Below are 12,724 nucleotides of genomic sequence, written 5' to 3' on the forward strand. Positions count from 1 at the left end.
AAGAAAATAGGAATGTTGGGTTCCTGGATATGAAAGTCTAAGATCTTATGAGAACAGCAATGCTATTCTCGCATAATTTCGGTAAACAATACATAAACAACTTTTTTTTAAGCAATAAAATTTCTAATGAATGAATTTTGCAAAAAATAAAATTAAAAGATCAACTTGTACAAATATCAAAACACGAATCAGAGTGTGCTAAGACACGGCACGATACTTGCATGACCAAGTCTCCGCCACATCCCACTCTGTCTCTCATCTCCTGTGCAATGCCTGCCTCTTGGGCACAACAAAGTTATTCCGTCTCCACTGCAACGCGTGCCTCTTGGGCACACCAAAGTTATGTTTTGGAATGGTGTCAACTCAACTACAAAAAGAGTGCCTGTTTTCAACTTAATTCAACTGACCTGTCTCTCAGCAAGAGCGGATTAGAAGGATATAGAGGTTGAACACTGGACAGACTCCTGCTACAAACTTAATCTAATCAGTTAGATGGGTTTTGCTTCAGAGCTTATATTTAGGAGTTGGTCACGAACGAAAAAATATTGCTAAAATAAGCAGGACATTATCCGACAAGATTAACATAGCAGTAGATACATAGCTTAATAACAGGCCACGAGAATAATTCATATATTCTACTACCATATCAGTACACATTGTCAATTGAATTATGTTTTTGTGACCTGCGCAACCATAACGGCCAAAGAGTCTCTAATGCTCCGGTGCGTTTCACTGGAGGGGTCATTACCTCGTCTTTCTTTTTTCCTGGAGTAGCTGGCTGCACCAATACTGGTGTTTGTTCTAAAGTCGCTGCAAGAGACTCCTGCAATTGGAGTAGGTTTTAGCTTTTAACCCACTTACATTATCTAGCACTATAAGATTTGGGAATAGCTTTTCCCATTTCGATCCCAACTGGGAATCCGAGAGGGAGATTGTTGTAAAGGTTTCCAGATCCAAGTCTCTGAATATCTATAAATAAACAACCACATCTATCATAATATACACAGTTACATTCTTTCTTGTTTTCTTTCTTTCTTTGTTTTAAGAGTACGTACTCTTTTCTTGTGTTGTCTTGCGATTGCAACTTTTTATTTGTACAGAAAACAAGAAGATGCTAGGAGGAAGGATCGAGACTGCTAATAAAGTCGGAGATACTTTTTTTAAATTATTCAAAGAAAAACATCGCAGGATGAAGCGTGTTTGCGATAATCAAAAACGGAAACATGCAGCAGGATTATGTGCTGCAGCGGCAGTATTAATTGAAACACATAGGATAAAAAGTTCACAAAGGAGTAAAGCTACGTCTATATTGAAAGAATTTGAAGCAAAGTGTGCGACACCAATGGGGAAACTTAGACAAGTTGCTGATGATATGACTGCTGAGATGCATGCTGGTCTTGCAGTTTCTAAAGGTGGTGCTAGTAAGCTTTAAGATGCTTAACAGCTTTGATAACCTCCCTACCGGTGATGAACATGGACTCTTTTACGCTTTGGATCTCGGAGGCACAAACTTCCGTGTGTTGCGTGTACAGTTGGGTGGAAGAGATGGTCGGGTAGCTAAACAAGAATTTACTGAAGTCTCAATTCCTCCTGAACTGATGACGTCTGCCACTTCAAGCGAACTGTTTGATTTCATCGCGAAAGAACTCGCAAGGTTTATAGCTACAGAAGGAGAAGGTTTCTTCCTCCCTGCTGGTAGTCAGAGGGAATTGGGTTTTACTTTTTCGTTCCCTGTAAAGCAGTTGTCGATCGCATCTGGAACTCTTATCAGGTGGACAAAGGGTTTCTCCATCGACGATGCGGTTGGTAAAGATGTGGTGACAGAACTAAATAATGCCTTAGACAGGCAGGGCATAGACATGCGTGTTGCGGCTCTGGTGAATGATACAATTGGTACATTAGCTGGAGGCAAATATTTGAATAATGATGTTGCAGCTGCAGTTATTTTGGGAACTGGAACAAACGCAGCATATGTAGAGCGTGCACACGACACTCCTAAAACAGGAGAAACAGAAATCAACATGGAGTGGGGTAACTTCTGGTCATCACACCTTCCTGTGACTGAACATGATCGGGCTTTGGACCAGGACAGTCTTAACGCTGGTGAACAGATCTTTGAGAAGATGATTTCTGGGATGTATTTGGGAGATATTTGTTAAAAATATAATTTGTGAAAACCCAATAAGTAAAGCCCAAATAATCATCTACACTAAGTAAAGTCCAATACTAGAATCTTTTAGTCCTTCTTTACATCAAGTATTATCTAGAGAATTCTTTTCTCTAGAATTTTCTTGTAATATCTAAGTTGTGAGTGTAAAGAAGAGTCTAGATAGAACTATCTAGAGAAGTAAGTAGTTGGTCATGAAGCGTATAAATAGGCATAGGATGGATTCATTTGGGATCATCCAACAACAATCAAAAACTCAAGTGAGTAAACAAGAGTTAGAGTGAGAGGTAGAGGTTAGAGTAAGAGCCAAAGTGCCTCTTTGTAAACAACTAGTGTAAGCCAAAGTTGCTACACAAGCCTCTTGTAATATTTTCATTTTCATATTAATATAAGCCTCACCTTTCAATTAACCAACCTCTCTTCCTAAATTCATTTCCATAAACCCATCACATTTCCGCATTGCGCCAACAAATTTGGTATCAGAGCAAACCTAACCCAGTAATCCTAAAACTTTATCCATGGCAATTAACCAAAGTATTCAAGGTTTCAATTATGCCCAAAGTCTAATTCCAATTTTTGATGGTGAGAGTTACGATTATTGGAGTTTACAAATGAAGACATTATTCATTTCACAAGACCTATGAGATTTTGTAGAAGAAGGTTATAAAGTACCAGAGTCAGTAGAAACTCTGTCGTCATGGACGGACGCAGAAAAAAAGGGGTATAAGGAAAATAAGTAGAAAGATGCTAAAGCACTACTGTTTCTACGACAGGGCGTAAGCAAAGCTATTTTTCCTCGAATTTTGGTGACGAAAACTTCAAAGGAGGCCTGGAATATTCTCAAAGTAGCATTCCAAGGATCAGAAAAGGTAATCTCCATTAAACTACAAAATTTATGGCGAGATTTTGATAATTTACTTATGAAAGAAAATGAAACTATCCAGAACTTCTTCTCAAGAGTTACTGGCATAGTAAATCAAATAAGTAGTTATGGAGATACCATTGAAAATAAAAGAGTGGTAGAAAAGATATTAAGAAGCTTAACATTCAAATTTGATCATATCGTCGCTGCCATTGAAGAATCAAAAAATTTATCGACTCTCTCGGTACATGAATTAATGGGTTCACTCGAGGCGCACGAGAAAAGAATAAATAGGTTCGCGGAGCAACCATTGGAGCAGGCATTTCAATCAAAAATAAATTTCAGTGAGAAGAAAAATACAGAAGCCAGAAAATAAAGCTCCAGAGGGGGATCGTCATCCAACTCGCAGTACGAGAAAGGGTCGACGTCAACTCAAGGACCCAGAAATTTCTACCACGGACGTGGAAAAGGAAAAGGAGGTTATAGAAACAACAATCAAAAGTACGGAAAAAATAACTCCTCAAATTTCCGATGCAATGTTTGCAAAAAGTTTGGACATGTAACTGAAGATTGCAAGTATAAGTGCACCAAGTGTGATAAATTAAATCACATGGAAAAAGATTGTTGGCTCAACGAAGCTAACTATTCCGAGAAAAATGAATCTCAAAATCAAGTATTTTATTCCTGCCTCACCTCACAACAAGAAGCGCAAGGTATATGCTACGTCGACAGCGGATGCAGCAGCCATATGACAGGAAACACAGAATATTTCATAAAATTGGAGGAGCAAGAGATTCCACCAGTCAAACTCGGAGATGGAAAGTTCCAAATGTTGAAGGAAGAGGGGTTATATCCGTCCGTACAAGGTCAGGTAAAACTCGATACATATCTGATGTTCTTTATGTTCCCGGTCTAGCTCCAAATTTATTAAGTGTTGGACAACTTATAAGAAAAGGGTACTCACTACATTTCGAAGACGGAGAATGCACAATTTATGATAAAATTAATAAACAATTCGTGTCAAAAGTAAAAATGTCAGGAAATTTTGTCTTTTCTTTATCTATGCCATCAATTGAAAATTGTGCAATGAGTACCAATCATATAGATGAATGCAAGCTATGGCATATGAGATACGGGCATCTCAACTACAGATCCTTGAAGGTTCTAAAATCAAAGAACATGGTAATTGGTCTTCCTAATATCAACGGTGGAGATAAAATATGTGAAGGTTGTATTCTTGGGAAGTTCCACAGACTTCCATTCACAAACAAATCGTGGAGAGCAAGAAGGCCCCTCGAATTGGTGCACGCCGATATCTGCGGTCCGACAAGAACAACTTCACTCAACAACAGAAGATATTTTCTCCTATTCGTGGATGATTATACCAGGATGATGTGGGTGTATATTCTCGAGCAAAAGTCCGAGGCATTCCCTAAATTCCTAGAGTTCAAGGCGTTGGCAGAGAAGCAAATTGGTCACCAACTAAAGGTTTTCCGTACAGACCGTGGTGGAGAATTTACCTCAAATGAGTTTATCAACTACTGCAAAGATAACGGTATTAAGAAAGAGCTTATTATCCGATACACTCCACAATAAAACGGCGTCGCGAAAAGAAAAAATCGCATGATCGTTGAAATGGCTCGCAGCATGTTGAAAGCAAGGAAGCTACCCAACAATTACTGGGCAGAAGCAGTCAACACGACGGTCTACATCCTTAATCGTTCGCCAACAAAAGCAGTTCTCAACAAAACTCCATATGAAGCTTGGCATAAAAAAAAGCCGAGGTAACTTCCTTCAGAATTTTTGGTTGCTTAGAATACTCACATATTCCATCCCAACATAGAGAAAAGTTCGATGAAAAGGGAGAAAAGTTAATATTCATCGGATACATCGAAGAGTCTAAAGCATATAGAATTCTAAAGTCAGATACAAAGGAACTGGTAATTTCAAGAGATGTTATTTTTGATGAATTCAAATCATGGGATTGGAATGATGAAGCAGACAACCACGAGTTGCCACTACTCATCGAAGACGAGCCAGATCAGCCACGTCAAGAAGAAAGTACTCCACCAGCAAGCCCGCGATCTCCTAGTCCAACACAACAAAGTCCAAGTTCATCGGAAGCAAGTGCCCCTCCTAGAAAGGCGCGTTCTCTAAGAGATATCTATGATACATCTAATTGTGCATTTATAGCACTAGAGCCTCAAAAATATGAGGAAGCGGCGAAGGAAGAAAAATGGAGACATGCCATGGACGAAGAAATGCGAGTAATCGAGAAAAACAAGACATGGGAGCTTGTTCATCATCCAAGTGACAAAGAGATCATTGGTCTGAAATGGGTCTACAAGAAAAAGTACAACGAAGATGGTTCGGTTCAAAAGCACAAGGCAAGGCTAGTTGCAAAAGGATATTCCCAGCAACCAGGAATCGACTACAACGAGACATTCGCCCCAGTCGCTCGCATGGAAACAATCTCGGATGGTGTTAGCTTTGGCAGCTCAACTAAAAATGAAGGTTTACCAATTGGATGTAAAGTCGGCGTTCCTAAACGGAGAACTTGAAGAAGAGGTGTACGTCGAACAGCCTCAAGGATATGTCCGCAAAGGAAAAGAAAAAATGGTATATCGTCTCCGCAAAGCACTATATGGTCTCAAGCAAGCACCGCGTGCATGGAACAAAAAAATCGACAAGTATTTCCGAGATAATGGATTTGAGAAAAGTCCAAGTGAGCCATCACTCTACATCAAAAAACAAGGTACAGATTTTCTAATCGCCTGTCTCTACGTCGATGATTTAATTTATGCCAGTACAAAACAAGAGATGGCAGAAAAATTTAAGAAGGAGATGATGAAAGAATATGAGATGACAGACTTAGGACTTATGCGATATTTTCTTGGGATTCAAGTAAAACAATCTCCAGAAGAAATATGCATCTCCCAAGAAAAATATGCAGAAGACTTACTGAAAATGTTCAACATGATGGATTGCAAATCAATTGCAACTCCAATGGGTACCAATGAGAAATTGGTAAAAAATGATGGAGCGACAAAAGTTGATCCAACCTTATTCAGAAGTCTAGTCGTCTCACTGATCTACTTAACAAATACAAGGCCAGACATCGTCAATGCAACCAGTATTGTTTCTCGGTTTATGAGCGAGCCAAGCAAGTCACACTATGCAGCCGCAAAGAGAATTCTTCGGTATATCAAGGGAACGAAGGATTTTGGCATCAAGTATACAAGAGAAAAATATAATGATTTAATTGGCTTCACAGATAGCGATTGGGCAGGTTCTAATGAAGACCGAAAGAGCACATCATGCTATGTTTTTTGTATGGGAACAAAAGTTATCTCTTGGAGTTCTAAAAAACAAAGTACGGTGGCACTATTGTCAGCCGAAGCAGAGTACATAGCATCAACAAGTGCAGCATGTGAAGCAGTATGGTTGAGAAGAATAATGACCGACCTACAACAAATGCAAAAGCAGCCGACGACTATCTACTGTGACAATATGTCTACAATTGCAATGACAAAAAATCCAGTCTTTCACGGACGGACGAAGCACATAGAGCTACGACATCACTTTATCAGAGAGCTGGTCGAAAACAAGGAAATTGAGCTCCAATTTTGTCCAACACAAGAACAAAATGCTGACATCTTCACAAAAGCAGTCACAGTGGACAAATTCAATCATTTTAGAGAAAAACTTAACATTACAAATTAAGAGGGGGTGTTAAAAACATAATTTGTGAAAACCCAATAAGTAAAGCCCAAATAATCATCTACACTAAGTAAAGCCCAATACTAGAATCTTCTAGGCCTTCTTTACATCAAGTATTATCTAGAGAATTCTTTTCTCTAGAATTTTCTTGTAATATCTAAGTTGTGAGTGTAAAGAAGAGTCTAGATAGAACTATCTAGAGAAGTAAGTAGTTGGTCATGAAGCCTATAAATAGGCATAGGATTGATTCATTTGGGACCATCCAACAACAATCAAAAACTCAAGTGAGTAAACAAGAGTTAGAGTGAGAGCTAGAGGTTAGAGTAAGAGCCAAAGTGCCTCTTTGTAAACAACTAGTGTAAGCCAAAGTTGCTACACAAGCCTCTTGTAATATTTTCATTTTCATATTAATATAAGCCTCACCTTTCAATTAACCAACCTCTCTTCCTAAATTCATTTCCATAAACCCATCACATTTCCGCATTGCGCCAACAATATTGTACGTAGAGTCCTCTGCAAAATGGCTGAAGAGGCTGAGTTTTTTGGTGACATTGTTCCGCCAAAACTTAAGACTAGATTCATTTTGAGGACTCCTGAAATGTCAGCCATGCATCATGACACATCCCCAGATTTGAGAGTGGTTGAAAGCAAACTGAAGGACATCTTTGGGATATCTTGTACTTCCATTGAAACAAGCAGACTTGTTGTAGATCTCTGCAACATTGTTGCCACACGAGGTGCCCGTCTTTCAGCCGCAGGGATCCTGGGCATTTTGAAAAAGATGGGAAAAGACACGGTCAAGGAGGGAGAGAAGCAGAGGACTGTTATAGCTGTGGATGGAGGATTATTTGAGCACTACACCGAATTCAGATCCTGCTTAAAGAGTACCCTGACTGAGTTACTCGGAGATGAAGTTGCACAAACCGTTGTTATTGAGCATGCAAACGATGGCTCTGGAATTGGAGCTGCTCTTCTTGCAGCTTCTCATTCTCAAAATCCCCAAGTTGAAGAATCCTTATAAGAATTGTGTATAAGAAGTTAAAGTTGTACTACGTTGAACCTGTTGAATTGTCTATTCTCTAGCTGGTCTTACAATCTTTTATTTTACTGTGCTATAAACGGCATCTGGTTTCCAGAGTATATAAATAGGGTGGCTTATCTTCAAGAGAGTGCCTATTAGGATTATAGTTACTCCAGATGGTTGTGCATCATGAATCAGTTATTCAGATAAGTTTTTCTGGTAATAACAATTTGGTGCAGGGTTATGAGCAGACACCTCTTTGTTGATAGTCTTATAGCGTGGTTTTTGTAACCTTGATTGTTGTTCTTGTTCGCTAAACAAATAACTGTCTTTGAATAAGAATGTTTAAGAGTCGAGGCTTTATCTTATGAGCCTATCGTGTAGTAAAATTTGGTTCATTGAAAGCAATAATTCAAGACACGTTTTCCACTCGAAAGAATCATTATCCAGAATCATCTGTCGACCGTTCCGGCATGGTACAATATTGTTATCTGTATGTTGATGCCTGCAAAGCTTTCTTGAACTAGCTTCTTCCAATGGCAGTTTTCCCACGTTCCACACCATCAGATGCTCTACTATATATATAGTGAATGAACATCCTAATTTCTCTTTTGCGCTAAAGTTTTTTTTTTTTTTTTTTAATATTACCCGAAAGATGTATCGGGGTGAATGCAAATTGCTAGAGACATGAAGGGTTAAATACATTGCGCGGCCTGCCACTAAGCAAGTTTTGTTTTCTTTTCCATTTTGATTTCCCAAGCGGATTTCAACTTCAAAAGATAAAGCAACCAACTTCATGTAGTAGTGTCTGTCAAATTATTGGAGGGATGCATAAAAGTGGGCATCGCACTATACTGTGGCGCCTACGTTAATATCGAGTGGAGGACATCAAGCGAGCTCATGCCCTCTTTATCACTCATATCATATCCTTCAAAAAAAAAAAAAAGTTCCAAGTCTGCTTTATAAATATTGAACTAAGGTACATATACAGAAGATGCAGAGATAAATTAAGTAGTCATTGTTACCAAAATGGTGAAAGTTTACGAAATTAGTACTTTCTTAGTAGTACTTGTACTACTAGAAAATGTGTTCATTGTTAGTAGTAATATTGAACCTACAAAGTCTAATACTGATCTCTATAATTAATTCTTCTTCGGTCTTATCAATATCACCGTCACAATCTTTATTAAGCTATGAAGATGAAGAAATGTCGATGGATTCTGAGATCAGCAGAAGATTTCTTGCTCAAACTAAAAAATGCATCAAAATTCCGGTTTTAAAAGCGGATGCTACACTTTGTAGCAATACACGATCATACAGGGGTTGCATGGTGATAGACACATTTTTGTGTTCTCTCAATACTATATATTGTTGGCACTCGAGTTTGTACTAATTTTGGTGTTTTATGTGTTTGTAAACACCTTCGAAAAATAAACATTTTTTGGAAAATTCGGCTCAAAAAGTTGGTAAAAGCCCCGGAGGACACGTGTTATTCGGACTCTCACCGTTGGATAAGGGGCACCTCAATTACTAAGGGCACCCCAGGTCACCCTAAAGGCAGCTGCTATTCGCACCCCAGTTCTGGTTAGGGGGGAGGACATCTTCTTCCCAAATTCAAAAACCAAAAATTGGCGGGAAAAAAATACTATCAACTGGCAGATGTTTTGTTGGAATTTTTGAACGTGTTCTAGGGCGATGCAATGGCTGATTTTTGGTATGAAGTTGTGATATGTCCTAGCAAACACGTTTTGGGATTTTGGTTCGATAAAATTTGGCCAGAATTAGCTGGATAATTCACGGAATGCAAAACAGGGAAACACGGGTTGGACACGGGATTGGAGAAGATTTAAGCATGTTCTGCTCATGTATGAGGGCTCTAGCAACATTGTGGGTCGTGTATAAACATTTCTAGAGTCACAAGGATGTAAATCTACGCGTGAGAAGCTAAATCAGGGAAGAAAATATTCCCAGAATATTTTTTCATCAAACCGAGTTAAGAGAGAATTATCTCGAGTTATAGCGAGACTTCTTGATCCTGTGGAGTATATATAGAGTGCTGGGGACTCATAGAAGAGGTGTCGAGAGTTTGGGGTCGAGAGAAGGTCCAGAGAAGCAGAAATCAAGAGTTGATGAAACTCTGTTTCTGCTGCTGCTGATGATGAAGAACACCAAGAACACGAAGAACAGACTAGCAAGGACAGTGGTTTATCAACAGTGTTTAAGACGCACAGCCGTGGGTCGTAGTGCAGTCTAAACATCAGCGCACTTGTGTTTTATCGTTCATTCTGTGACGCTTTTTGTGCGTCGCAGATTACAGTTTTACACCATTTTCTCCTTTTCTCTCCATTGTAAACACCATTTGAGCTATAAATATATATTCTGAGCGTGTTTTCATCATGAGGATCTAAAACCCAACACTGGGATGACGGAGGAGGTCGAATTTCATCCATGTGGTAATTTCATTAATTCTTTTATTTACTTTTTGCACTAATTTTAATTGAATTAAGATTTTAAATTAATTACTTGTGATTTCATTTGATGGAGTATGCTTAGTCCTAGGGATTTTTGATATGCCATGCTTAAGAATTACAAGTAATATTTTATAAAATCTATCTTGGCAATAAACTAGAGTTAATATTTGTTTTGTTTTTGAACTATAATTGCTAGAATTGATTTCTGAACCATTTGAAAATAAAAAAAAAACGGCCGAATCTTTAATCCCAGTACTCTTGCCCATATTGTTAATATTTTTTGTATACATTTATTTTCTATGAAGTCTAAAAAATTATCCTTCACAAGTCGGAGAGTTTGAACCTCATTACTAAAACCCACGAAAAATCATTAATCATTTTGGCGACGCCGACGCGGATTTGTGATTAGGTAGAATTTTTAGGTTTTTATTATTTTTTATTATTCCATTTGTTCTTTTTACGTCTCTTTGGTTGTATCTTTGTATTACAGGTTTGAAGTTGGATACTAAAGACCTTGGAATCAAAGCTTAAAGCTAAAAGAGAAGGAAAAAAGACGAAGCAAAAAAATAAAGAAAAAAGAGAGAAAAAAAAAAGAGAATTATTTATTATTTTTTTAAAGAGACTTTCCATTTTATTTTATTTTTGTAATTATTATTATTATTTTTTGTATTTCTTTTCATTTGACTGGACTGGACTTTGGACAATTTATTTTAATTTTAAACCCTACGGAAGGGTTATATAAAAAAAAAATATAAACTGTTTGCAGGGAAGGACGACGATTACAATATCGTCTCGGCCCCTCGGGTTCGCACACTGACACCGGAGTCAGTGTCCCGAGTCGACTACAGCGGTTCTTCGCCCGTCTGGTACGGGAGGTAAACTTCTAAACACCCGCGAATCTCCTGTCAGCGGGTTTACTGTATTCCTTAAGGTGATTCATTGATTGAGGACGAATTTGGACTGTTTTTAAATTCCTAGTAAAGGGCAAGGCCTGGCCAATACAAGATAAGGGTTCGGATTTCATCACCGCTCCCTTCTTGCCCGCCTTAGGAAAACGAAACCTAACGCGAACCCAAGCTTAAAACTTGACTAGAACGAGACTGATAGGGTAACGCGCTTATTAGGAAAAAATTTCGAAGGATATTGGTTACTTTCTTAAGCACACCTCGAAGTTCATGATGGTTTCTGTGAGTTGAATGCGTGACTGCGCCGCCTTGTGATAGCGGTGAGGCCTTGGGTATCAAAGCTCCACTGAGCTTCCCTCGCCTCAATTCAACTTACTTTGACTCGGATTGATTCCATAGGGGTTTGCTTAAATTGTAACGAATTACCTTTCGAAGGATTAGAATCTGATCTAGAAACAATCTAAGTGGAGCCATATTGCTTTTTGTTTGCTAGAAATCAGTAGGTTTGATTTGGTCGAGTCATCCTTGTTTGTGATTGTATAGAATTCCCATGCAATTAAGAATGTCGAAATGGTATGATAGAAGCCAATACAATGATTATCGACCTGAATTTGAATATGGACATCATCATTTCTATGACCATGTTGGGAATAGTGGTTGGGAATGCCATCCTTTGGAAGGATATGGGTCATACCCTGGTGAGCCCAATTATTATCCACATATGCACCAGTCTTACGAGCAAGAAGATTATAGTACTAGTTCTTCGTCTCTAGAGGATACAATCAAACTATTGAAAAGTAGTTCTTTTTATGATCCCTCTGTTCCTATTCCTCCTTTAGAAGAGTCCCTCAGGAAATTAGCTGAGTCGACGCGTAAGTTAGCCGAGATGAATAGTATAATTATAGACGAAAGAACTACAATAATGAGTGAACCTTCTTTAGAAGACCACCTCAAGCGGATAGCTGAGACGAACGAAAGAATTGCTCGAAATTACTTGAATTTCCAATATAGTGTATCCAATAATACCCTTGAGAATGAAGATAGTTATTTACATAATCAAGATGACGAGGTTAAAATTGGTAACACTACTTGTTTTGATAAGGTTCGATCATTTTCATGTTATTATAGTGATGATTATGATGAGGATAGTATTGATGAAGAACATGAAATATGTAGGCATAGTGATCAGGAATTTGTTACTCCGATTGAGCTTTATAATGATAGTGTTGTTTCTAATAAAAATCCAAATAATTTTAATAATTATTCACCTATTCAAAAGGATGTCGATTTGACTAGAGATACCACCGTTTTAGAATATGTAGTTCATGATCCTTTAGCCTGCAGTATGTTGGATAATCCATTATTTGATGTGCCTATCAGTGAACCGGAGGAGGTAACTATGATTAAAACCTTAGTTGATGAGCCTTTATATGAAACTTTCTCTGATAATCATTTATATGATTGTGATGATGGTTTAGAGGAAAGAGTTTACCCTGAGAATACTGTTTTAGAATCTAGCGATTTAGAAACACTAGTCTTAGAAGATGATAAACTCGTAGAAATGAGTGAGGATGAACC

General features: G+C 38.2%; 1 pseudogene; it reads left to right on the forward strand.

Moving 5' to 3' along the window:
• Positions 1-1,327: 1,327 nt before the first annotated feature.
• LOC113318930 lies at positions 1,328-8,109 on the forward strand (annotated as a pseudogene).
• The last annotated feature ends 4,615 nt before the right edge of the window (positions 8,110-12,724 follow it).

The sequence above is a fragment of the Papaver somniferum genome, chromosome 10 (assembly GCF_003573695.1).
Source record: "Papaver somniferum cultivar HN1 chromosome 10, ASM357369v1, whole genome shotgun sequence".
In the NCBI taxonomy this organism is placed as follows: domain Eukaryota; kingdom Viridiplantae; phylum Streptophyta; class Magnoliopsida; order Ranunculales; family Papaveraceae; genus Papaver; species Papaver somniferum.